Source organism: Mustelus asterias, chromosome 21 (genome assembly GCF_964213995.1).
Source record: "Mustelus asterias chromosome 21, sMusAst1.hap1.1, whole genome shotgun sequence".
Lineage (NCBI taxonomy): Eukaryota > Metazoa > Chordata > Chondrichthyes > Carcharhiniformes > Triakidae > Mustelus > Mustelus asterias.
In genome coordinates this window covers 24,586,538-24,611,642 of record NC_135821.1, presented here as the reverse complement: position 1 = coordinate 24,611,642, position 25,105 = coordinate 24,586,538, and positions in this window count along the sequence as shown.

Here is a 25,105-nt window from a genome sequence, read left to right as displayed (position 1 = left end):
TTGGATGCCGTTACTTGGATTGGATTGGATTCGATTGGATCCCGTTACTTGGATTGGATTGGATTGGATGCCGTTACTTGAATTGGATTGGATTGGATTGGATTGGATTGGATGCCGTTACTTGGATTGGATTGGATTGGAATAGATGCCGTTACTTGGATTGGATTGGATTCGATTGGATTGGATTGGATGACGTGACTTGGATTGGATTGGATTGGATTGGATTTGATTGGATTGGGTTGGATTAGATGGGGTTACTTGGATTGGATTGGATTGGATGCCGTTACTTTGATTTGATTGGATTGGATTCGATTGGATGCAGTTACCTCGATTGGATTGGATTGGATTGGATTGGATTTGATTGGATTCGATTGGATGCGGTTACTTGGATTGTATTGGAATGGAATGGATTGGATTGGATGCCGTTCCTTGGATTGAATTAGATTGGATTGGCTGGGATTGAATTGGATGCCGTTCCTTGGATTGGATTGGATTGGATGCCGTTACTTGGATTGGAGTGGAATGGATTGGATTGGATGCCGTTCCTTGGATTGGATTGGATTGGATTGGATGCCGTTACTTGGATTGGATTGAATTGGATGCCGTAACATGGACTGGATTGGATTTGATTGGATTGGATTGGATTGGATTGAATGCCGTTAATTGGATTGGATTGGATTGGATTGGATTAGATTGGATTGGATGCCTTTACTTGGATTGGATTGGATTGGATTGGATTGGATTTGATTGGATTGGATTGGATTGGATGCCGTTACTTGGATTTGATTGGATTGGATTGGATGCCGTTACTTGGAATGGATAGGATTGGATTGGATTGGATTGGATGCCATTACTTGGATTGGATTGGATTGGATTGGATGCCGTTACTTGGATTGGATTGGATTGGATTGGATGCCGTTACTAGGATTGGATTGGATTGGACTGGATTGGATGCCGTTAATTGGAATGGATTGGATTGGATTGGATGCGGTTACGTGGATAAGATTGGATTCGATTGGATTGGCTTGGATGCCGTTACTTGGAGTGGATTGGATTGGATGCCGTTACTTGGATTGGATAAGATTGGATTGGATTGGAACCGAATGGATGCCGTTACTTGGATTGGATTGGATTGGATTGAGTTGGATGCCGTTACTTGGATTGGATTGGATTTGATTCGATTGGATGCCGTTACTTGAATTGGATTGCATTGGATTGGATTGGATGACGTTACTTGAATTGGAAATAGATTGGATTGGATTGGATGCCGTTACTTGGATTGGATTGGATTGGATTGGAATAGATGCCGTTACTTGGATTGGATTGGATTCGATTGGATTGGATTGGATGACGTGACTTGGATTGGATTGGATTGGATTGGATTTGATTGGATTGGATTGCATTGGATGGGGTTACTTGGATTGGATTGGATTGGATTGGATTGGATGCCGTTACTTTGATTTGATTGGATTGGATTGGATACGATTGGATGCAGTTAGTTCGATTGGGTTGGATTGGATTGGATTGGATTTGATTGGATTGGATTGGATGCGGTTACGTGGATTGTATTGGAATGGATTGGATTGGATTGAATGCCGTTACGTAGATTGGATTAGATTGGATTGGATTGGATTGGATTGGATTGGATGCCGTTACTTTGATTGGATTGGATTGGATGCCGTTACTTGAATTGGAGTGGATTGGATTGGATTGGATGCCGTTCCTTGGATTGGATTGGATTTGATTTGATTAGATGCCGTTACTTGGATTGAATTGGATTGGATTGGATTGGATTGAATGCGGTTACTTGGATTGGATTGGATTGGATGGGATTGGATTGGTTTGGATTGGATGCCGTTACTTGGATTGGATTGGATTGGATGCCTTTACTTGCATTGGATTGGATTGGATTGGATTGGATTGGATTGGATTGGATTGGAATGGCTGCCGTTAATTGGATTGGATTGGATTGGATTGGATGCCGTTACGTGGGATTGGATTGGATTGGATTTGATTGGATTGGATTGGATGCGGTTACTTGGATTGCATTGGATTGGATTGGATTGGATGCCGTTACTTGGATTGGATTAGATTGGATTGGATGGGATTGGATTGGATGCCGTTACTTGGATTGGATTGGATTGGATGCCGTTACTTGGATTGGATTGGATGCCGTTACATGGATTGGATTGAATTGGATGCCGTAACGTGGACTGGATTGGATTTGATTGGATTGGATTGGATTGGATTGAATGCCGTTACTTGGATTGGATTGGAGTGGATTGGATTAGATTGGATTGGATTGGATGCCGTAACATGGATTGGATTGGATTGGATTGGATTGGATGCCTTTACTTGGATTGGATTGGATTGGATTGGATTGGATATGATTGGATTGGATTGGATTGGATTGGATGCCGTTACTTGGATTGGATTGGATTGGATTGGATGCCGTTACTTGGATTGGATAGGATTGGATTGGATTGGATTGGATGCCGTTACTTGGATTGGATTGGATTTGATTGGATTGGATTGAATTGGATGCCGTTACTTGGATTGGATTGGATTGGATGCCGTTACTAGGGTTGGATTGGATTGGAATGGGTTGGTTGCGGTTACGTGGACTGGATTGAATTGGATTGGACTTGATTGGATTGGATTGGATTGGATTGGATGCCGTTATTGGAATGGATTGGATTGGATTCAATTGCTTGCGGTTACTTGGATTAGATTGGATTCGATTGGATTGGATTGGATGCCGTTCCTTGGATTGGATTGGATTGGATGGCGTTACTTGGATTGGATTGGATTGGATTGGATGCCGTTACTAGCATTGGATTGGATTGGAATGGATTGGTTGCGGTTACTTGGGTTGGATTGGATTGGACTGGATTGGATTGGATTGGATGCCGTTACTTGGAATGGATTGGATTGGATTGGATGCGGTTACTTGGATTAGATTGGATTCGAATGGATTGGATTGGATGCCGTTACTTGGATTGGATTGGATTGGATGCCGTTACTTGGATTGGATTGAATTGGATTGGAACCGAATGGATGCCGTTACTTGGATTGGATTGGATTGGATTGGGTTGGATGCCGTTACTTGGATTGGATTGGATTGGATTAGATTGGATGCCGTTACTTGGATTGGATTGGATTGGATTGGATGCCGTTACTTGAATTGGATTGGATTGGATTGGATTGGATGCCGTTACTTTGATTGGATTGGATTGGAATAGACGCCGTTACTTGGATTGGATTGGATTCGATTTGATTGGTTTGGATGACGTGACCTGGATTGGATTGGATTGGATTTGATTGGATTGGATTGCATTGGATGGGGTTACTTGGATTGGATTGGATTGGATGCCGTTACATGGATTGGATTGAATTGGATGCCGTAACTTGGATTGGATTGGATTGGATTGGATTGGATTAGATTGGATTGGATTGGATGCCGTTACATGGATTGGATTGGATTGGATTGGATTGGATGCCTTTACTTGGATTGGATTGGATTGGATTGGATTTGATTGGATTGGATTGGATTGGATTGGATCCCGTTACTTGGATTGGATTGGATTGGATTGGATGCCGTTACTTGGATTGGATAGGATTGGATTGGATTGGATTGGATGCCGTTCCTTGGATTGGATTGGATTTGCTTGGATTGGATTGAATTGGATGCCGTTACTTGGATTGGATTGGATGCCGTTACTAGGTTTGGATTGGATTGGAATGGGTTGGTTGCGGTTACGTGGACTGGATTGCATTGGAATTGACTGGATTGGATTGGATTGGATTGGATTGGATGCCGTTACTTGGAATGGATTGGATTGGATTGGATTGCATGCGGTTACTTGGATCAGATTGGATTCGATTGGATTGGATTGGATGCCGTTACTTGGATTGGATTGGATTGGATGGCGTTACTTGGATTGGATTGGATTGGATTGGATGCCGTTACTAGCATTGGATTGGATTGGAATGGATTGGTTGCGGTTACTTCGGTTGGATTGCATTGGACTGGATTGGATTGGATTGGATTGGATGCCGTTACTTGGAATGGATTGGATTGGATTGGATGCGGTTACTTGGATCAGATTGGATTCGATTGGATTGGATGCCGTTACTTGAATTGGATTGGATGCCGTTACGTGTATTGGATTGAATTGGATTGGAACCGAATGGATGCCGTTAGTTGGATTGGATTGGATTGGATTGGGTTGGATGCCGTTACTTGGATTGGATTGGATTGGATTCGATTGGATGCCGTTACTTGGATTGGATTGGATTGGATGCCGTTACTTGAATTGCATTGGATTGGATTGGATGCCGTTACTTGGATTGGATTGGATTCGATTGGATCCCGTTACTTGGATTGGATTGGATTGGATGCCGTTACTTGAATTGGATTGGATTGGATTGGATTGGATTGGATGCCGTTACTTGGATTGGATTGGATTGGAATAGATGCCGTTACTTGGATTGGATTGGATTCGATTGGATTGGATTGGATGACGTGACTTGGATTGGATTGGATTGGATTGGATTTGATTGGATTGGGTTGGATTAGATGGGGTTACTTGGATTGGATTGGATTGGATGCCGTTACTTTGATTTGATTGGATTGGATTCGATTGGATGCAGTTACCTCGATTGGATTGGATTGGATTGGATTGGATTTGATTGGATTCGATTGGATGCGGTTACTTGGATTGTATTGGAATGGAATGGATTGGATTGGATGCCGTTCCTTGGATTGAATTAGATTGGATTGGCTGGGATTGAATTGGATGCCGTTCCTTGGATTGGATTGGATTGGATGCCGTTACTTGGATTGGAGTGGAATGGATTGGATTGGATGCCGTTCCTTGGATTGGATTGGATTGGATTGGATGCCGTTACTTGGATTGGATTGAATTGGATGCCGTAACATGGACTGGATTGGATTTGATTGGATTGGATTGGATTGGATTGAATGCCGTTAATTGGATTGGATTGGATTGGATTGGATTAGATTGGATTGGATGCCTTTACTTGGATTGGATTGGATTGGATTGGATTGGATTTGATTGGATTGGATTGGATTGGATGCCGTTACTTGGATTTGATTGGATTGGATTGGATGCCGTTACTTGGAATGGATAGGATTGGATTGGATTGGATTGGATGCCATTACTTGGATTGGATTGGATTGGATTGGATGCCGTTACTTGGATTGGATTGGATTGGATTGGATGCCGTTACTAGGATTGGATTGGATTGGACTGGATTGGATGCCGTTAATTGGAATGGATTGGATTGGATTGGATGCGGTTACGTGGATAAGATTGGATTCGATTGGATTGGCTTGGATGCCGTTACTTGGAGTGGATTGGATTGGATGCCGTTACTTGGATTGGATAAGATTGGATTGGATTGGAACCGAATGGATGCCGTTACTTGGATTGGATTGGATTGGATTGAGTTGGATGCCGTTACTTGGATTGGATTGGATTTGATTCGATTGGATGCCGTTACTTGAATTGGATTGCATTGGATTGGATTGGATGACGTTACTTGAATTGGAAATAGATTGGATTGGATTGGATGCCGTTACTTGGATTGGATTGGATTGGAATAGATGCCGTTACTTGGATTGGATTGGATTCGATTGGATTGGATTGGATGACGTGACTTGGATTGGATTGGATTGGATTGGATTTGATTGGATTGGATTGCATTGGATGGGGTTACTTGGATTGGATTGGATTGGATTGGATTGGATGCCGTTACTTTGATTTGATTGGATTGGATTGGATACGATTGGATGCAGTTAGTTCGATTGGGTTGGATTGGATTGGATTGGATTTGATTGGATTGGATTGGATGCGGTTACGTGGATTGTATTGGAATGGATTGGATTGGATTGAATGCCGTTACGTAGATTGGATTAGATTGGATTGGATTGGATTGGATTGGATGCCGTTACTTTGATTGGATTGGATTGGATGCCGTTACTTGAATTGGAGTGGATTGGATTGGATTGGATGCCGTTCCTTGGATTGGATTGGATTTGATTTGATTAGATGCCGTTACTTGGATTGAATTGGATTGGATTGGATTGGATTGAATGCGGTTACTTGGATTGGATTGGATTGGATGGGATTGGATTGGTTTGGATTGGATGCCGTTACTTGGATTGGATTGGATTGGATGCCTTTACTTGCATTGGATTGGATTGGATTGGATTGGATTGGATTGGATTGGATTGGAATGGCTGCCGTTAATTGGATTGGATTGGATTGGATTGGATGCCGTTACGTGGGATTGGATTGGATTGGATTTGATTGGATTGGATTGGATGCGGTTACTTGGATTGCATTGGATTGGATTGGATTGGATGCCGTTACTTGGATTGGATTAGATTGGATTGGATGGGATTGGATTGGATGCCGTTACTTGGATTGGATTGGATTGGATGCCGTTACTTGGATTGGATTGGATGCCGTTACATGGATTGGATTGAATTGGATGCCGTAACGTGGACTGGATTGGATTTGATTGGATTGGATTGGATTGGATTGAATGCCGTTACTTGGATTGGATTGGAGTGGATTGGATTAGATTGGATTGGATTGGATGCCGTAACATGGATTGGATTGGATTGGATTGGATTGGATGCCTTTACTTGGATTGGATTGGATTGGATTGGATTGGATATGATTGGATTGGATTGGATTGGATTGGATGCCGTTACTTGGATTGGATTGGATTGGATTGGATGCCGTTACTTGGATTGGATAGGATTGGATTGGATTGGATTGGATGCCGTTACTTGGATTGGATTGGATTTGATTGGATTGGATTGAATTGGATGCCGTTACTTGGATTGGATTGGATTGGATGCCGTTACTAGGGTTGGATTGGATTGGAATGGGTTGGTTGCGGTTACGTGGACTGGATTGAATTGGATTGGACTTGATTGGATTGGATTGGATTGGATTGGATGCCGTTATTGGAATGGATTGGATTGGATTCAATTGCTTGCGGTTACTTGGATTAGATTGGATTCGATTGGATTGGATTGGATGCCGTTCCTTGGATTGGATTGGATTGGATGGCGTTACTTGGATTGGATTGGATTGGATTGGATGCCGTTACTAGCATTGGATTGGATTGGAATGGATTGGTTGCGGTTACTTGGGTTGGATTGGACTGGATTGGATTGGATTGGATGCCGTTACTTGGAATGGATTGGATTGGATTGGATGCGGTTACTTGGATTAGATTGGATTCGAATGGATTGGATTGGATGCCGTTACTTGGATTGGATTGGATTGGATGCCGTTACTTGGATTGGATTGAATTGGATTGGAACCGAATGGATGCCGTTACTTGGATTGGATTGGATTGGATTGGGTTGGATGCCGTTACTTGGATTGGATTGGATTGGATTAGATTGGATGCCGTTACTTGGATTGGATTGGATTGGATTGGATGCCGTTACTTGAATTGGATTGGATTGGATTGGATTGGATGCCGTTACTTTGATTGGATTGGATTGGAATAGACGCCGTTACTTGGATTGGATTGGATTCGATTTGATTGGTTTGGATGACGTGACCTGGATTGGATTGGATTGGATTTGATTGGATTGGATTGCATTGGATGGGGTTACTTGGATTGGATTGGATTGGATGCCGTTACATGGATTGGATTGAATTGGATGCCGTAACTTGGATTGGATTGGATTGGATTGGATTGGATTAGATTGGATTGGATTGGATGCCGTTACATGGATTGGATTGGATTGGATTGGATTGGATGCCTTTACTTGGATTGGATTGGATTGGATTGGATTTGATTGGATTGGATTGGATTGGATTGGATCCCGTTACTTGGATTGGATTGGATTGGATTGGATGCCGTTACTTGGATTGGATAGGATTGGATTGGATTGGATTGGATGCCGTTCCTTGGATTGGATTGGATTTGCTTGGATTGGATTGATTTGGATGCCGTTACTTGGATTGGATTGGATGCCGTTACTAGGTTTGGATTGGATTGGAATGGGTTGGTTGCGGTTACGTGGACTGGATTGCATTGGAATTGACTGGATTGGATTGGATTGGATTGGATTGGATGCCGTTACTTGGAATGGATTGGATTGGATTGGATTGCATGCGGTTACTTGGATCAGATTGGATTCGATTGGATTGGATTGGATGCCGTTACTTGGATTGGATTGGATTGGATGGCGTTACTTGGATTGGATTGGATTGGATTGGATGCCGTTACTAGCATTGGATTGGATTGGAATGGATTGGTTGCGGTTACTTCGGTTGGATTGCATTGGACTGGATTGGATTGGATTGGATTGGATGCCGTTACTTGGAATGGATTGGATTGGATTGGATGCGGTTACTTGGATCAGATTGGATTCGATTGGATTGGATGCCGTTACTTGAATTGGATTGGATGCCGTTACGTGTATTGGATTGAATTGGATTGGAACCGAATGGATGCCGTTAGTTGGATTGGATTGGATTGGATTGGGTTGGATGCCGTTACTTGGATTGGATTGGATTGGATTCGATTGGATGCCGTTACTTGGATTGGATTGGATTGGATGCCGTTACTTGAATTGGATTGGATTGGATTGGATGCCGTTACTTGGATTGGATTGGATTGGAATAGATGCCGTTACTTGGATTGGATTGGATTCGATTGGATTGGATTGGATGACGTGACTTGGATTGGATTGGATTGGATTGGATTTGATTGGATTGGGTTGGATTAGATGGGGTTACTTGGATTGGATTGGATTGGATGCCGTTACTTTGATTTGATTGGATTGGATTGGATTCGATTGGATGCAGTTACCTCGATTGGATTGGATTGGATTGGATTGGATTTGATTGGATTCGATTGGATGCGGTTACTTGGATTGTATTGGAATGGAATGGATTGGATTGGATGCCGTTCCTTGGATTGGATTAGATTGGATTGGCTGGGATTGGATTGGATGCCGTTCCTTGGATTGGATTGGATTGGATGCCGTTACTTGGATTGGAGTGGAATGGATTGGATTGGATGCCGTTCCTTGGATTGGATTGGATTGGATTGGATGCCGTTACTTGGATTGGATTGAATTGGATGCCGTAACATGGACTGGATTGGATTTGATTGGATTGGATTGGATTGGATTGAATGCCGTTACTTGGATTGGATTGGATTGGATTGGATTAGATTGGATTGGATGCCTTTACTTGGATTGGATTGGATTGGATTGGATTTGATTGGATTGGATTGGATTGGATGCCGTTACTTGGATTGGATTGGATTGGATTGGATGCCGTTACTTGGAATGGATAGGATTGGATTGGATTGGATTGGATGCCATTACTTGGATTGGATTGGATTGGATTGGATGCCGTTACTTGGATTGGATTGGATTGGATTGGATGCCGTTACTAGGATTGGATTGGATTGGACTGGATTGGATGCCGTTAATTGGAATGGATTGGATTGGATTGGATGCGGTTACTTGGATTAGATTGGATTCGATTGGATTGGCTTGGATGCCGTTACTTGGAGTGGATTGGATTGGATGCCGTTACTTGGATTGAATAGGATTGGATTGGATTGGAACCGCATGGATGCCGTTACTTGGATTGGATTGGATTGGATTGAGTTGGATGCCGTTACTTGGATTGGATTGGATTTGATTCGATTGGATGTCGTTACTTGAATTGGATTGCATTGGATTGGATTGGATGACGTTACTTGAATTGGATTGGATTGGATTGGATTGGATGCCGTTACTTGGATTGGATTGGATTGGATTGGATTGGAATAGATGCCGTTACTTGGATTGGATTGGATTCGATTGGATTGGATTGGATGACGTGACTTGGATTGGATTGGATTGGATTGGATTTGATTGGATTGGATTGCATTGGATGGGGTTACTTGGATTGGATTGGATTGGATTGGATTGGATGCCGTTACTTTGATTTGATTGGATTGGATTGGATACGATTGGATGCAGTTAGTTCGATTGGGTTGGATTGGATTGGTTTGGATTTGATTGGATTGGATTGGATGCGGTTACGTGGATTGTATTGGAATGGATTGGATTGGATTGAATGCCGTTACGTAGATTGGATTGGATTGGATGCCGTTACTTGGATTGGAGTGGATTGGATTGGATTGGATTGGATGCCTTTACTTGGATTGGATTGGATTGGATTGGATTGGATTTGATTGGATTGGATTGGATTGGATTGGATGCCGTTACTTGGATTGGATTGGATTGGATTGGATGCCGTTACTTGGATTGGATAGGATTGGATTGGATTGGATTGGATGCCGTTACTTGGATTGGATTGGATTTGATTGGATTGGATTGAATTGGATGCCGTTACTTGGATTGGATTGGATTGGATGCCGTTACTAGGGTTGGATTGGATTGGAATGGGTTGGTTGCGGTTACTTGGACTGGATTGAATTGGATTGGACTTGATTGGATTGGATTGGATTGGATTGGATGCCGTTATTGGAATGGATTGGATTGGATTCAATTGCTTGCGGTTACTTGGATTAGATTGGATTCGATTGGATTGGATTGGATGCCGTTCCTTGGATTGGATTGGATTGGATGGCGTTACTTGGATTGGATTGGATTGAATTGGATGCCGTTACTAGCATTGGATTGGATTGGAATGGATTGGTTGCGGTTACGTGGGTTGGATTGGATTGGACTGGATTGGATTGGATTGGATGCCGTTACTTGGAATGGATTGGATTGGATTGGATGCGGTTACTTGGATTAGATTGGATTCGAATGGATTGGATTGGATGCCGTTACTTGGATTGGACTGGATTGGATGCCGTTACTTGGATTGGATTGAATTGGATTGGAACCGAATGGATGACGTTACTTGGATTGGATTGGATTGGATTGGGTTGGATGCCGTTACTTGGATTGGATTGGATTGGATTAGATTGGATGCCGTTACTTGGATTGGATTGGATTGGATTGGATGCCGTTACTTGAATTGGATTGGATTGGATTGGATTGGATGCCGTTACTTTGATTGGATTGGATTGGAATAGAAGCCGTTACTTGGATTGGATTGGATTCGATTGGATTGGTTTGGATGACGTGATTTGGATTGGATTGGATTGGATTTGATTGGATTGGATTGCATTGGATGGGGTTACTTGGATTGGATTGGATTGGATTGGATTGGATGCCGTTACTTTGATTTGATTGGATTGGATTGGATTCGATTGGATGCAGTTACTTCGATTGGATTGGATTGGATTGGATTTGATTGGATTGGATGCGGTTACTTGGATTGTATTGGAATGGATTGGATTGGATTGGATGCCGTTACTTGCATTGGATTAGATTGGATTGGATTGGATTGGATTGGATGCCGTTACTTGGATTGGATTGGATGCCGTTACTTGGATTGGAGTGGATTGGATTGGATTGGTTGCCGTTCCTTGGATTGGATTGGATTGGATGCCGTTACCTGGATTGGAGTGGATTGGATTGTATTGGATGCTGTTCCTTGGATTGGATTGGATTGGATTGGATGCCGGTCCTTGGATTGGATTGAATTGGATGCCGTAACTTGGACTGGATTGGAATTGATTGGATTCGATTGGATTGGATTGAATGCCGTTACTTGGATTGGATTGGATTGCATTGGATTAGATTGGATTGGATTGGATGCCGTTACATGAATTGGAATGGATTGGATTGGATTCGATGCCTTTACTTGGATTGGATTGGATTGGATTGGATTGGATTTGATTGGATTGGATTGGATTGGATTGAATGCCGTTACTTGGATTGGATTGGATTGGATGGGATTGGATGCCGTTACTTGGATTGGATAGGATTGGATTGGATTGGATTGGATTGGATTGGATTAGATTGGATTGGATGCCTTTACTTTGATTGGATTGGATTGGATTGGATTGGATTGGATTTGATTTGATTGGACTGGATTGGATTGGATGCCGTTACTTGGATTGGATTGGATTGGATTGGATTGGATGCCGTTACTTGGAATGGATAGGAATGGATTGGATTGGATTGGATGCCGTTACTAGGATTGGATTGGATTTGATTGGATTGGATTGGATTGGATGCCGTTACTTGGATTGGATTGGATTGGATTGGATTGGATGCCGTTACTTGGATTGGAGTGGATTGGAAATGATGGGATGCCGTTCCTTGGATTGGATTGGATTGGATTGGATGCCGTTACATGGATTGGATTGAATTGGATGCCGTAACTTGGATTGGATTGGATTGGATTGGATTGGATTGGATTAGATTGGATTGGATTGGATGCCGTTACATGGATTGGATTGGATTGGATTCGATTGGATGCCTTTACTTGGATTGGATTGGATTGGATTGGATTGGATTTGATTGGATTGGATTGGATTGGATCCCGTTACGTGGATTGGATTGGATTGGATTGGATGCCGTTACTTGGATTGGATAGGATTGGATTGGATTGGATGCCGTTACTTGGATTGGATTGGATTTGCTTGGATTGGATTGAATTGGATGCCGTTACTTGGATTGGATTGGATGCCGTTACTAGGGTTGGATTGGATTGGAATGGGTTGGTTGCGGTTACGTGGACTGGATTGCATTGGAATTGACTGGATTGGATTGGATTGGATTGGATTGGATGCCGTTACTTGGAATGGATTGGATTGTATTGGATTGCATGCGGTTACTTGGATCAGATTCGATTCGATTGGATTGGATTGGATGCCGTTACTTGGATTGGATTGGATTGGATGGCGTTACTTGGATTGGATTGGATTGGATTGGATGCCGTTACTAGCATTGGATTGGATTGGAATGGATTGGTTGCGGTTACGTGGACTGGATTGCATTGGAATTGACTGGATTGGATTGGATTGGATTGGATTGGATGCCGTTACTTGGAATGGATTGGATTGGATTGGATTGCATGCGGTTACTTGGATCAGATTCGATTCGATTGGATTGGATTGGATGCCGTTACTTGGATTGGATTGGATTGGATGGCGTTACTTGGATTGGATAGGATTGGATTGGATGCCGTTACTAGCATTGGATTGGATTGGAATGGATTGGTTGCGGTTACTTGGGTTGGATTGCATTGGACTGGATTGGATTGGATTGGATTGGATGCCGTTACTTGGAATGGATTGGATTGGATTGGATGCGGTTACTTGGATCAGATTGGATTCGATTGGATTGGATTGGATGCCGTTACTTGGATTGGATTGGATTGGATGCCGTTACGTGTATTGGATTGAATTGGATTGGAACCGAATGGATGCCGTTAGTTGGATTGGATTGGATTGGATTGGGTTGGATGCCGTTACTTGGATTTGATTGGATTGGATTCGATTGGATGCCGTTAATTGGATTGGATTGGATTGGATGCCGTTACTTGAATTGGATTGGATTGAATTGGATTGGATTGGATGCCGTTACTTGGATTGGATTGGATTGGAATAGATGCCGTTACTTGGATTGGATTGGATTCGATTGGATTGGATTGGATGACGTGACTTGGATTGGATTGGATTGGATTGGATTTGATTGGATTGGGTTGGATTAGATGGGGTTACTTGGATTGGATTGGATTGGATGCCGTTACTTTGATTTGATTGGATTAGATTGGATTCGATTGGATGCAGTTACCTCGATTGGATTGGATTGGATTTGATTGGATTCGATTGGATGCGGTTACTTGGATTGTATTGGAATGGAATGGTTTGGATTGGATGCCGTTCCTTGGATTGGATTAGATTGGATTGGCTGGGATTGGATTGGATGCCGTTCCTTGGATTGGATTGGATTGGATGCCGTTACTTGGATTGGAGTGGAATGGATTGGTTTGGATGCCGTTCCTTGGATTGGATTGGATTGGATTGGATGCCGTTACTTGGATTGGATTGAATTGGTTGCCGTAACATGGACTGGATTGGATTTGATTGGATTGGATTGGATTGGATTGAATGCCGTTACTTGGATTGGATTGGATTGGATTAGATTGGATTGGATGCCTTTACTTGGATTGGATTGGATTGGATTGGATTGGATTTGATTGGATTGGATTGGATTGGATGCCGTTACTTGGATTGGATTGGATTGGATTGGATGCCGTTACTTGGAATGGATAGGATTGGATTGGATTGGATTGGATGCCATTACTTGGATTGGATTGGATTGGATTGGATTGGATGCCGTTACTTGGATTGGATTGGATTGGATTGGATGCCGTTACTAGGATTGGATTGGATTGGACTGGATTGGATGCCGATAATTGGAATGGATTGGATTGGATTTGATGCGGTTACTTGGATTAGATTGGATTCGATTGGATTGGCTTGGATGCCGTTACTTGGAGTGGATTGGATTGGATGCCGTTACTTGGATTGGATAGGATTGGATTGGATTGGAACCGAATGGATGCCGTTACTTGGATTGGATTGGATTGGATTGAGTTGGATGCCGTTACTTGGATTGGATTGGATTTGATTCGATTGGATGCCGTTACTTGAATTGGATTGCATTGGATTGGATTGGATGACGTTACTTGAATTGGATTGGATTGGATTGGATTGGATGCCGTTACTTGGATTGGATTGGATTGGATTGGAATAGATGCCGTTACTTGGATTGGATTGGATTCGATTGGATTGGATTGGATGACGTGACTTGGATTGGATTGGATTGGATTGGATTTGATTGGATTGGATTGCATTGGATGGGGTTACTTGGATTGGATTGGATTGGATTGGATTGGATGCCGTTACTTTGATTTGATTGGATTGGATTGGATACGATTGGATGCAGTTAGTTCGATTGGGTTGGATTGGATTGGATTGGATTTGATTGGATTGGATTGGATGCGGTTACGTGGATTGTATTGGAATGGATTGGATTGGATTGAATGCCGTTACGTAGATTGGATTAGATTGGATTGGATTGGATTGGATTGGATTGGATGCCGTTACTTAGATTGGATTGGATTGGATGCCGTTACTTGAATTGGAGTGGATTGGATTGGATTGGATGCCGTTCCTTGGATTGGATTGGATTTGATTTGATTAGATGCCGTTACTTGGATTGAATTGGATTGGATTGGATTGGATTGAATGCGGTTACTTGGATTGGATTGGATTGGATGGGATTGGATTGGTTTGGATTGGATGCCGTTACTTGGATTGGATTGGATTGGATGCCTTTACTTGCATTGGATTGGATTGGATTGGATTGGATTGGATTGGATTGGATTGGATTGGAATGGCTGCCGTTAATTGGATTGGATTGGATTGGATTGGATGCCGTTACGTGGGATTGGATTGGATTGGATTTGATTGGATTGGATTGGATGCGGTTACTTGGATTGCATTGGATTGGATTGGATTGGATGCCGTTACTTGGATTGGATTAGATTGGATTGGATGGGATTGGATTGGATGCCGTTACTTGGATTGGATTGGATTGGATGCCGTTACTTGGATTGGATTGGATGCCGTTACATGGATTGGATTGAATTGGATGCCGTAACGTGGACTGGATTGGATTTGATTGGATTGGATTGGATTGGATTGAATGCCGTTACTTGGATTGGATTGGAGTGGATTGGATTAGATTGGATTGGATTGGATGCCGTAACATGGATTGGATTGGATTGGATTGGATTGGATGCCTTTACTTGGATTGGATTGGATTGGATTGGATTGGATATGATTGGATTGGATTGGATTGGATTGGATGCCGTTACTTGGATTGGATTGGATTGGATTGGATGCCGTTACTTGGATTGGATAGGATTGGATTGGATTGGATTGGATGCCGTTACTTGGATTGGATTGGATTTGATTGGATTGGATTGAATTGGATGCCGTTACTTGGATTGGATTGGATTGGATGCCGTTACTAGGGTTGGATTGGATTGGAATGGGTTGGTTGCGGTTACTTGGACTGGATTGAATTGGATTGGACTTGATTGGATTGGATTGGATTGGATTGGATGCCGTTATTGGAATGGATTGGATTGGATTCAATTGCTTGCGGTTACTTGGATTAGATTGGATTCGATTGGATTGGATTGGATGCCGTTCCTTGGATTGGATTGGATTGGATGGCGTTACTTGGATTGGATTGGATTGGATTGGATGCCGTTACTAGCATTGGATTGGATTGGAATGGATTGGTTGCGGTTACTTGGGTTGGATTGGATTGGACTGGATTGGATTGGATTGGATGCCGTTACTTGGAATGGATTGGATTGGATTGGATGCGGTTACTTGGATTAGATTGGATTCGAATGGATTGGATTGGATGCCGTTACTTGGATTGGATTGGATTGGATGCCGTTACTTGGATTGGATTGAATTGGATTGGAACCGAATGGATGCCGTTACTTGGATTGGATTGGATTGGATTGGGTTGGATGCCGTTACTTGGATTGGATTGGATTGGATTAGATTGGATGCCGTTACTTGGATTGGATTGGATTGGATTGGATGCCGTTACTTGAATTGGATTGGATTGGATTGGATTGGATGCCGTTACTTTGATTGGATTGGATTGGAATAGACGCCGTTACTTGGATTGGATTGGATTCGATTTGATTGGTTTGGATGACGTGACTTGGATTGGATTGGATTGGATTTGATTGGATTGGATTGCATTGGATGGGGTTACTTGGATTGGATTGGATTGGATTGGATGCCGTTACATGGATTGGATTGAATTGGATGCCGTAACTTGGATTGGATTGGATTGGATTGGATTGGATTGGATTAGATTGGATTGGATTGGATGCCGTTACATGGATTGGATTGGATTGGATTGGATTGGATGCCTTTACTTGGATTGGATTGGATTGGATTGGATTTGATTGGATTGGATTGGATTGGATTGGATCCCGTTACTTGGATTGGATTGGATTGGATTGGATGCCGTTACTTGGATTGGATAGGATTGGATTGGATTGGATTGGATGCCGTTCCTTGGATTGGATTGGATTTGCTTGGATTGGATTGAATTGGATGCCGTTACTTGGATTGGATTGGATGCCGTTACTAGATTTGGATTGGATTGGAATGGGTTGGTTGCGGTTACGTGGACTGGATTGCATTGGAATTGACTGGATTGGATTGGATTGGATTGGATTGGATGCCGTTACTTGGAATGGATTGGATTGGATTGGATTGCATGCGGTTACTTGGATCAGATTGGATTCGATTGGATTGGATTGGATGCCGTTACTTGGACTGGATTGGATTGGATGGCGTTACTTGGATTGGATTGGATTGGATTGGATGCCGTTACTAGCATTGGATTGGATTGGAATGGATTGGTTGCGGTTACTTGGGTTGGATTGCATTGGACTGGATTGGATTGGATTGGATTGGATGCCGTTACTTGGAATGGATTGGATTGGATTGGATGCGGTTACTTGGATCAGATTGGATTCGATTGGATTGGATGCCGTTACTTGGATTGGATTGGATGCCGTTACGTGTATTGGATTGAATTGGATTGGAACCGAATGGATGCCGTTAGTTGGATTGGATTGGATTGGATTGGGTTGGATGCCGTTACTTGGATTGGATTGGATTGGATTCGATTGGATGCCGTTACTTGGATTGGATTGGATTGGATGCCGTTACTTGAATTGGATTGGATTGGATTGGATGCCGTTACTTGGATTGGATTGGATTGGAATAGATGCCGTTACTTGGATTGGATTGGATTCGATTGGATTGGATTGGATGACGTGACTTGGATTGGATTGGATTGGATTGGATTTGATTGGATTGGGTTGGATTAGATGGGGTTACTTGGATTGGATTGGATTGGATGCCGTTACTTTGATTTGATTGGATTGGATTGGATTCGATTGGATGCAGTTACCTCGATTGGATTGGATTGGATTGGATTGGATTTGATTGGATTCGATTGGATGCGGTTACTTGGATTGTATTGGAATGGAATGGATTGGATTGGATGCCGTTCCTTGGATTGGATTAGATTGGATTGGCTGGGATTGGATTGGATGCCGTTCCTTGGATTGGATTGGATTGGATGCCGTTACTTGGATTGGAGTGGAATGGATTGGATTGGATGCCGTTCCTTGGATTGGATTGGATTGGATTGGATGCCGTTACTTGGATTGGATTGAATTGGATGCCGTAACATGGACTGGATTGGATTTGATTGGATTGGATTGGATTGGATTGAATGCCGTTACTTGGATTGGATTGGATTGGATTGGATTAGATTGGATTGGATGCCTTTACTTGGATTGGATTGGATTGGATTGGATTTGATTGGATTGGATTGGATTGGATGCCGTTACTTGGATTGGATTGGATTGGATTGGATGCCGTTACTTGGAATGGATAGGATTGGATTGGATTGGATTGGATGCCATTACTTGGATTGGATTGGATTGGATTGGATGCCGTTACTTGGATTGGATTGGATTGGATTGGATGCCGTTACTAGGATTGGATTGGATTGGACTGGATTGGATGCCGTTAATTGGAATGGATTGGATTGGATTGGATGCGGTTACTTGGATTAGATTGGATTCGATTGGATTGGCTTGGATGCCGTTACTTGGAGTGGATTGGATTGGATGCCGTTACTTGGATTGGATAGGATTGGATTGGATTGGAACCGCATGGATGCCGTTACTTGGATTGGATTGGATTGGATTGAGTTGGATGCCGTTACTTGGATTGGATTGGATTTGATTCGATTGGATGTCGTTACTTGAATTGGATTGCATTGGATTGGATTGGATGACGTTACTTGAATTGGATTGGATTGGATTGGATTGGATGCCGTTACTTGGATTGGATTGGATTGGATTGGAATAGATGCCGTTACTTGGATTGGATTGGATTCGATTGGATTGGATTGGATGACGTGACTTGGATTGGATTGGATTGCATTGGATGGGGTTACTTGGATTGGATTGGATTGGATTGGATTGGATGCCGTTACTTTGATTTGATTGGATTGGATTGGATACGATTGGATGCAGTTAGTTCGATTGGGTTGGATTGGATTGGTTTGGATTTGATTGGATTGGATTGGATGCGGTTACGTGGATTGTATTGGAATGGATTGGATTGGATTGAATGCCGTTACGTAGATTGGATTGGATTGGATGCCGTTACTTGGATTGGAGTGGATTGGATTGGATTGGATTGGATGCCTTTACTTGGATTGGATTGGATTGGATTGGATTGGATTGGATTTGATTGGATTGGATTGGATTGGATTGGATTGGATGCCGTTACTTGGATTGGATTGGATTGGATTGGATGCCGTTACTTGGATTGGATAGGATTGGATTGGATTGGATTGGATGCCGTTACTTGGATTGGATTGGATTTGATTGGATTGGATTGAATTGGATGCCGTTACTTGGATTGGATTGGATTGGATGCCGTTACTAGGGTTGGATTGGATTGGAATGGGTTGGTTGCGGTTACTTGGACTGGATTGAATTGGATTGGACTTGATTGGATTGGATTGGATTGGATTGGATGCCGTTATTGGAATGGATTGGATTGGATTCAATTGCTTGCGGTTACTTGGATTAGATTGGATTCGATTGGATTGGATTGGATGCCGTTCCTTGGATTGGATTGGATTGGATGGCGTTACTTGGATTGGATTGGATTGAATTGGATGCCGTTACTAGCATTGGATTGGATTGGATTGGATTGGTTGCGGTTACGTGGGTTGGATTGGATTGGACTGGATTGGATTGGATTGGATGCCGTTACTTGGAATGGATTGGATTGGATTGGATGCGGTTACTTGGATTAGATTGGATTCGAATGGATTGGATTGGATGCCGTTACTTGGATTGGATTGGATTGGATGCCGTTACTTGGATTGGATTGAATTGGATTGGAACCGAATGGATGCCGTTACTTGGATTGGATTGGATTGGATTGGGTTGGATGCCGTTACTTGGATTGGATTGGATTGGATTAGATTGGATGCCGTTACTTGGATTGGATTGGATTGGATTGGATGCCGTTACTTGAATTGGATTGGATTGGATTGGATTGGATGCCGTTACTTTGATTGGATTGGATTGGAATAGAAGCCGTTACTTGGATTGGATTGGATTCGATTGGATTGGTTTGGATGACGTGATTTGGATTGGATTGGATTGGATTTGATTGGATTGGATTGCATTGGATGGGGTTACTTGGATTGGATTGGATTGGATTGGATTGGATGCCGTTACTTTGATTTGATTGGATTGGATTGGATTCGATTGGATGCAGTTACTTCGATTGGATTGGATTGGATTGGATTTGATTGGATTGGATGCGGTTACTTGGATTGTATTGGAATGGATTGGATTGGATTGGATGCCGTTACTTGCATTGGATTAGATTGGATTGGATTGGATTGGATTGGATGCCGTTACTTGGATTGGATTGGATGCCGTTACTTGGATTGGAGTGGATTGGATTGGATTGGTTGCCGTTCCTTGGATTGGATTGGATTGGATGCCGTTACCTGGATTGGAGTGGATTGGATTGTATTGGATGCTGTTCCTTGGATTGGATTGGATTGGATTGGATGCCGGTACTTGGATTGGATTGAATTGGATGCCGTAACTTGGACTGGATTGGAATTGATTGGATTCGATTGGATTGGATTGAATGCCGTTACTTGGATTGGATTGGATTGCATTGGATTAGATTGGATTGGATTGGATGCCGTTACATGAATTGGAATGGATTGGATTGGATTCGATGCCTTTACTTGGATTGGATTGGATTGGATTGGATTGGATTTGATTGGATTGGATTGGATTGGATTGAATGCCGTTACTTGGATTGGATTGGATTGGATGGGATTGGATGCCGTTACTTGGATTGGTTAGGATTGGATTGGATTGGATTGGATTGGATTGGATTGGATTAGATTGGATTGGATGCCTTTACTTTGATTGGATTGGATTGGATTGGATTGGATTGGATTGGATTGGATTTGATTGGATTGGACTGGATTGGATTGGATGCCGTTACTTGGATTGGATTGGATTGGATTGGATTGGATGCCGTTACTTGGAATGGATAGGAATGGATTGGATTGGATTGGATGCCGTTACTAGGATTGGATTGGATTTGATTGGATTGGATTGGATTGGATGCCGTTACTTGGATTGGATTGGATTGGATTGGATTGGATGCCGTTACTTGGATTGGAGTGGATTGGAAATGATGGGATGCCGTTCCTTGGATTGGATTGGATTGGATTGGATGCCGTTACATGGATTGGATTGAATTGGATGCCGTAACTTGGATTGGATTGGATTGGATTGGATTGGATTGGATTAGATTGGATTGGATTGGATGCCGTTACATGGATTGGATTGGATTGGATTGGATGCCTTTACTTGGATTGGATTGGATTGGATTGGATTTGATTGGATTGGATTGGATTGGATTGGATCCCGTTACGTGGATTGGATTGGATTGGATTGGATGCCGTTACTTGGATTGGATTGGATTGGAATAGATGCCGTTACTTGGATTGGATTGGATTCGATTGGATTGGATTGGATGACGTGACTTGGATTGGATTGGATTGGATTGGATTTGATTGGATTGGGTTGGATTAGATGGGGTTACTTGGATTGGATTGGATTGGATGCCGTTACTTTGATTTGATTGGATTGGATTGGATTCGATTGGATGCAGTTACCTCGATTGGATTGGATTGGATTGGATTGGATTTGATTGGATTCGATTGGATGCGGTTACTTGGATTGTATTGGAATGGAATGGATTGGATTGGATGCCGTTCCTTGGATTGGATTAGATTGGATTGGCTGGGATTGGATTGGATGCCGTTCCTTGGATTGGATTGGATTGGATGCCGTTACTTGGATTGGAGTGGAATGGATTGGATTGGATGCCGTTCCTTGGATTGGATTGGATTGGATTGGATGCCGTTACTTGGATTGGATTGAATTGGATGCCGTAACATGGACTGGATTGGATTTGATTGGATTGGATTGGATTGGATTGAATGCCGTTACTTGGATTGGATTGGATTGGATTGGATTAGATTGGATTGGATGCCTTTACTTGGATTGGATTGGATTGGATTGGATTTGATTGGATTGGATTGGATTGGATGCCGTTACTTGGATTGGATTGGATTGGATTGGATGCCGTTACTTGGAATGGATAGGATTGGATTGGATTGGATTGGATGCCATTACTTGGATTGGATTGGATTGGATTGGATGCCGTTACTTGGATTGGATTGGATTGGATGCCGTTACTAGGATTGGATTGGATTGGACTGGATTGGATGCCGTTAATTGGAATGGATTGGATTGGATTGGATGCGGTTACTTGGATTAGATTGGATTCGATTGGATTGGCTTGGATGCCGTTACTTGGAGTGGATTGGATTGGATGCCGTTACTTGGATTGGATAGGATTGGATTGGATTGGAACCGCATGGATGCCGTTACTTGGATTGGATTGGATTGGATTGGGTTGGATGCCGTTACTTGGATTGGATTGGATTTGATTCGATTGGATGTCGTTACTTGAATTGGATTGCATTGGATTGGATTGGATGACGTTACTTGAATTGGATTGGATTGGATTGGATTGGATGCCGTTACTTGGATTGGATTGGATTGGATTGGAATAGATGCCGTTACTTGGATTGGATTGGATTCGATTGGATTGGATTGGATGACGTGACTTGGATTGGATTGGATTGGATTGGATTTGATTGGATTGGATTGCATTGGATGGGGTTACTTGGATTGGATTGGATTGGATTGGATTGGATGCCGTTACTTTGATTTGATTGGATTGGATTGGATACGATTGGATGCAGTTAGTTCGATTGGGTTGGATTGGATTGGTTTGGATTTGATTGGATTGGATTGGATGCGGTTACGTGGATTGTATTGGAATGGATTGGATTGGATTGAATGCCGTTACGTAGATTGGATTGGATTGGATGCCGTTACTTGGATTGGAGTGGATTGGATTGGAGTGGATTGGATGCCTTTACTTGGATTGGATTGGATTGGATTGGATTGGATTGGATTGGATTTGATTGGATTGGATTGGATTGGATTGGATGCCGTTACTTGGATTGGATTGGATTGGATTGGATGCCGTTACTTGGATTGGATAGGATTGGATGCCGTTACTAGGGTTGGATTGGATTGGAATGGGTTGGTTGCGGTTACTTGGACTGGATTGAATTGGATTGGACTTGATTGGATTGGATTGGATTGGATTGGATGCCGTTATTGGAATGGATTGGATTGGATTCAATTGCTTGCGGTTACTTGGATTAGATTGGATTCGATTGGATTGGATTGGATGCCGTTCCTTGGATTGGATTGGATTGGATGGCGTTACTTGGATTGGATTGGATTGAATTGGATGCCGTTACTAGCATTGGATTGGATTGGAATGGATTGGTTGCGGTTACGTGGGTTGGATTGGATTGGACTGGATTGGATTGGATTGGATGCCGTTACTTGGAATGGATTGGATTGGATTGGATGCGGTTACTTGGATTAGATTGGATTCGAATGGATTGGATTGGATGCCGTTACTTGGATTGGACTGGATTGGATGCCGTTACTTGGATTGGATTGAATTGGATTGGAACCGAATGGATGACGTTACTTGGATTGGATTGGATTGGATTGGGTTGGATGCCGTTACTTGGATTGGATTGGATTGGATTAGATTGGATGCCGTTACTTGGATTGGATTGGATTGGATTGGATGCCGTTACTTGAATTGGATTGGATTGGATTGGATTGGATGCCGTTACTTTGATTGGATTGGATTGGAATAGAAGCCGTTACTTGGATTGGATTGGATTCGATTGGATTGGTTTGGATGACGTGATTTGGATTGGATTGGATTGGATTTGATTGGATTGGATTGCATTGGATGGGGTTACTTGGATTGGATTGGATTGGATTGGATTGGATGCCGTTACTTTGATTTGATTGGATTGGATTGGATTCGATTGGATGCAGTTACTTCGATTGGATTGGATTGGATTGGATTTGATTGGATTGGATGCGGTTACTTGGATTGTATTGGAATGGATTGGATTGGATTGGATGCCGTTACTTGCATTGGATTAGATTGGATTGGATTGGATTGGATTGGATGCCGTTACTTGGATTGGATTGGATGCCGTTACTTGGATTGGAGTGGATTGGATTGGATTGGTTGCCGTTCCTTGGATTGGATTGGATTGGATGCCGTTACCTGGATTGGAGTGGATTGGATTGTATTGGATGCTGTTCCTTGGATTGGATTGGATTGGATTGGATGCCGGTACTTGGATTGGATTGAATTGGATGCCGTAACTTGGACTGGATTGGAATTGATTGGATTCGATTGGATTGGATTGAATGCCGTTACTTGGATTGGATTGGATTGCATTGGATTAGATTGGATTGGATTGGATGCCGTTACATGAATTGGAATGGATTGGATTGGATTCGATGCCTTTACTTGGATTGGATTGGATTGGATTGGATTGGATTTGATTGGATTGGATTGGATTGGATTGAATGCCGTTACTTGGATTGGATTGGATTGGATGGGATTGGATGCCGTTACTTGGATTGGATAGGATTGGATTGGATTGGATTGGATTGGATTGGATTGGATTAGATTGGATTGGATGCCTTTACTTTGATTGGATTGGATTGGATTGGATTGGATTGGATTTGATTGGATTGGACTGGATTGGATTGGATGCCGTTACTTGGATTGGATTGGATTGGATTGGATTGGATGCCGTTACTTGGAATGGATAGGAATGGATTGGATTGGATTGGATGCCGTTACTAGGATTGGATTGGATTGGATTGGATTGGATGCCGTTACTTGGATTGGATTGGATTGGATTGGATTGGATGCCGTTACTTGGATTGGAGTGGATTGGAAATGATGGGATGCCGTTCCTTGGATTGGATTGGATTGGATTGGATGCCGTTACATGGATTGGATT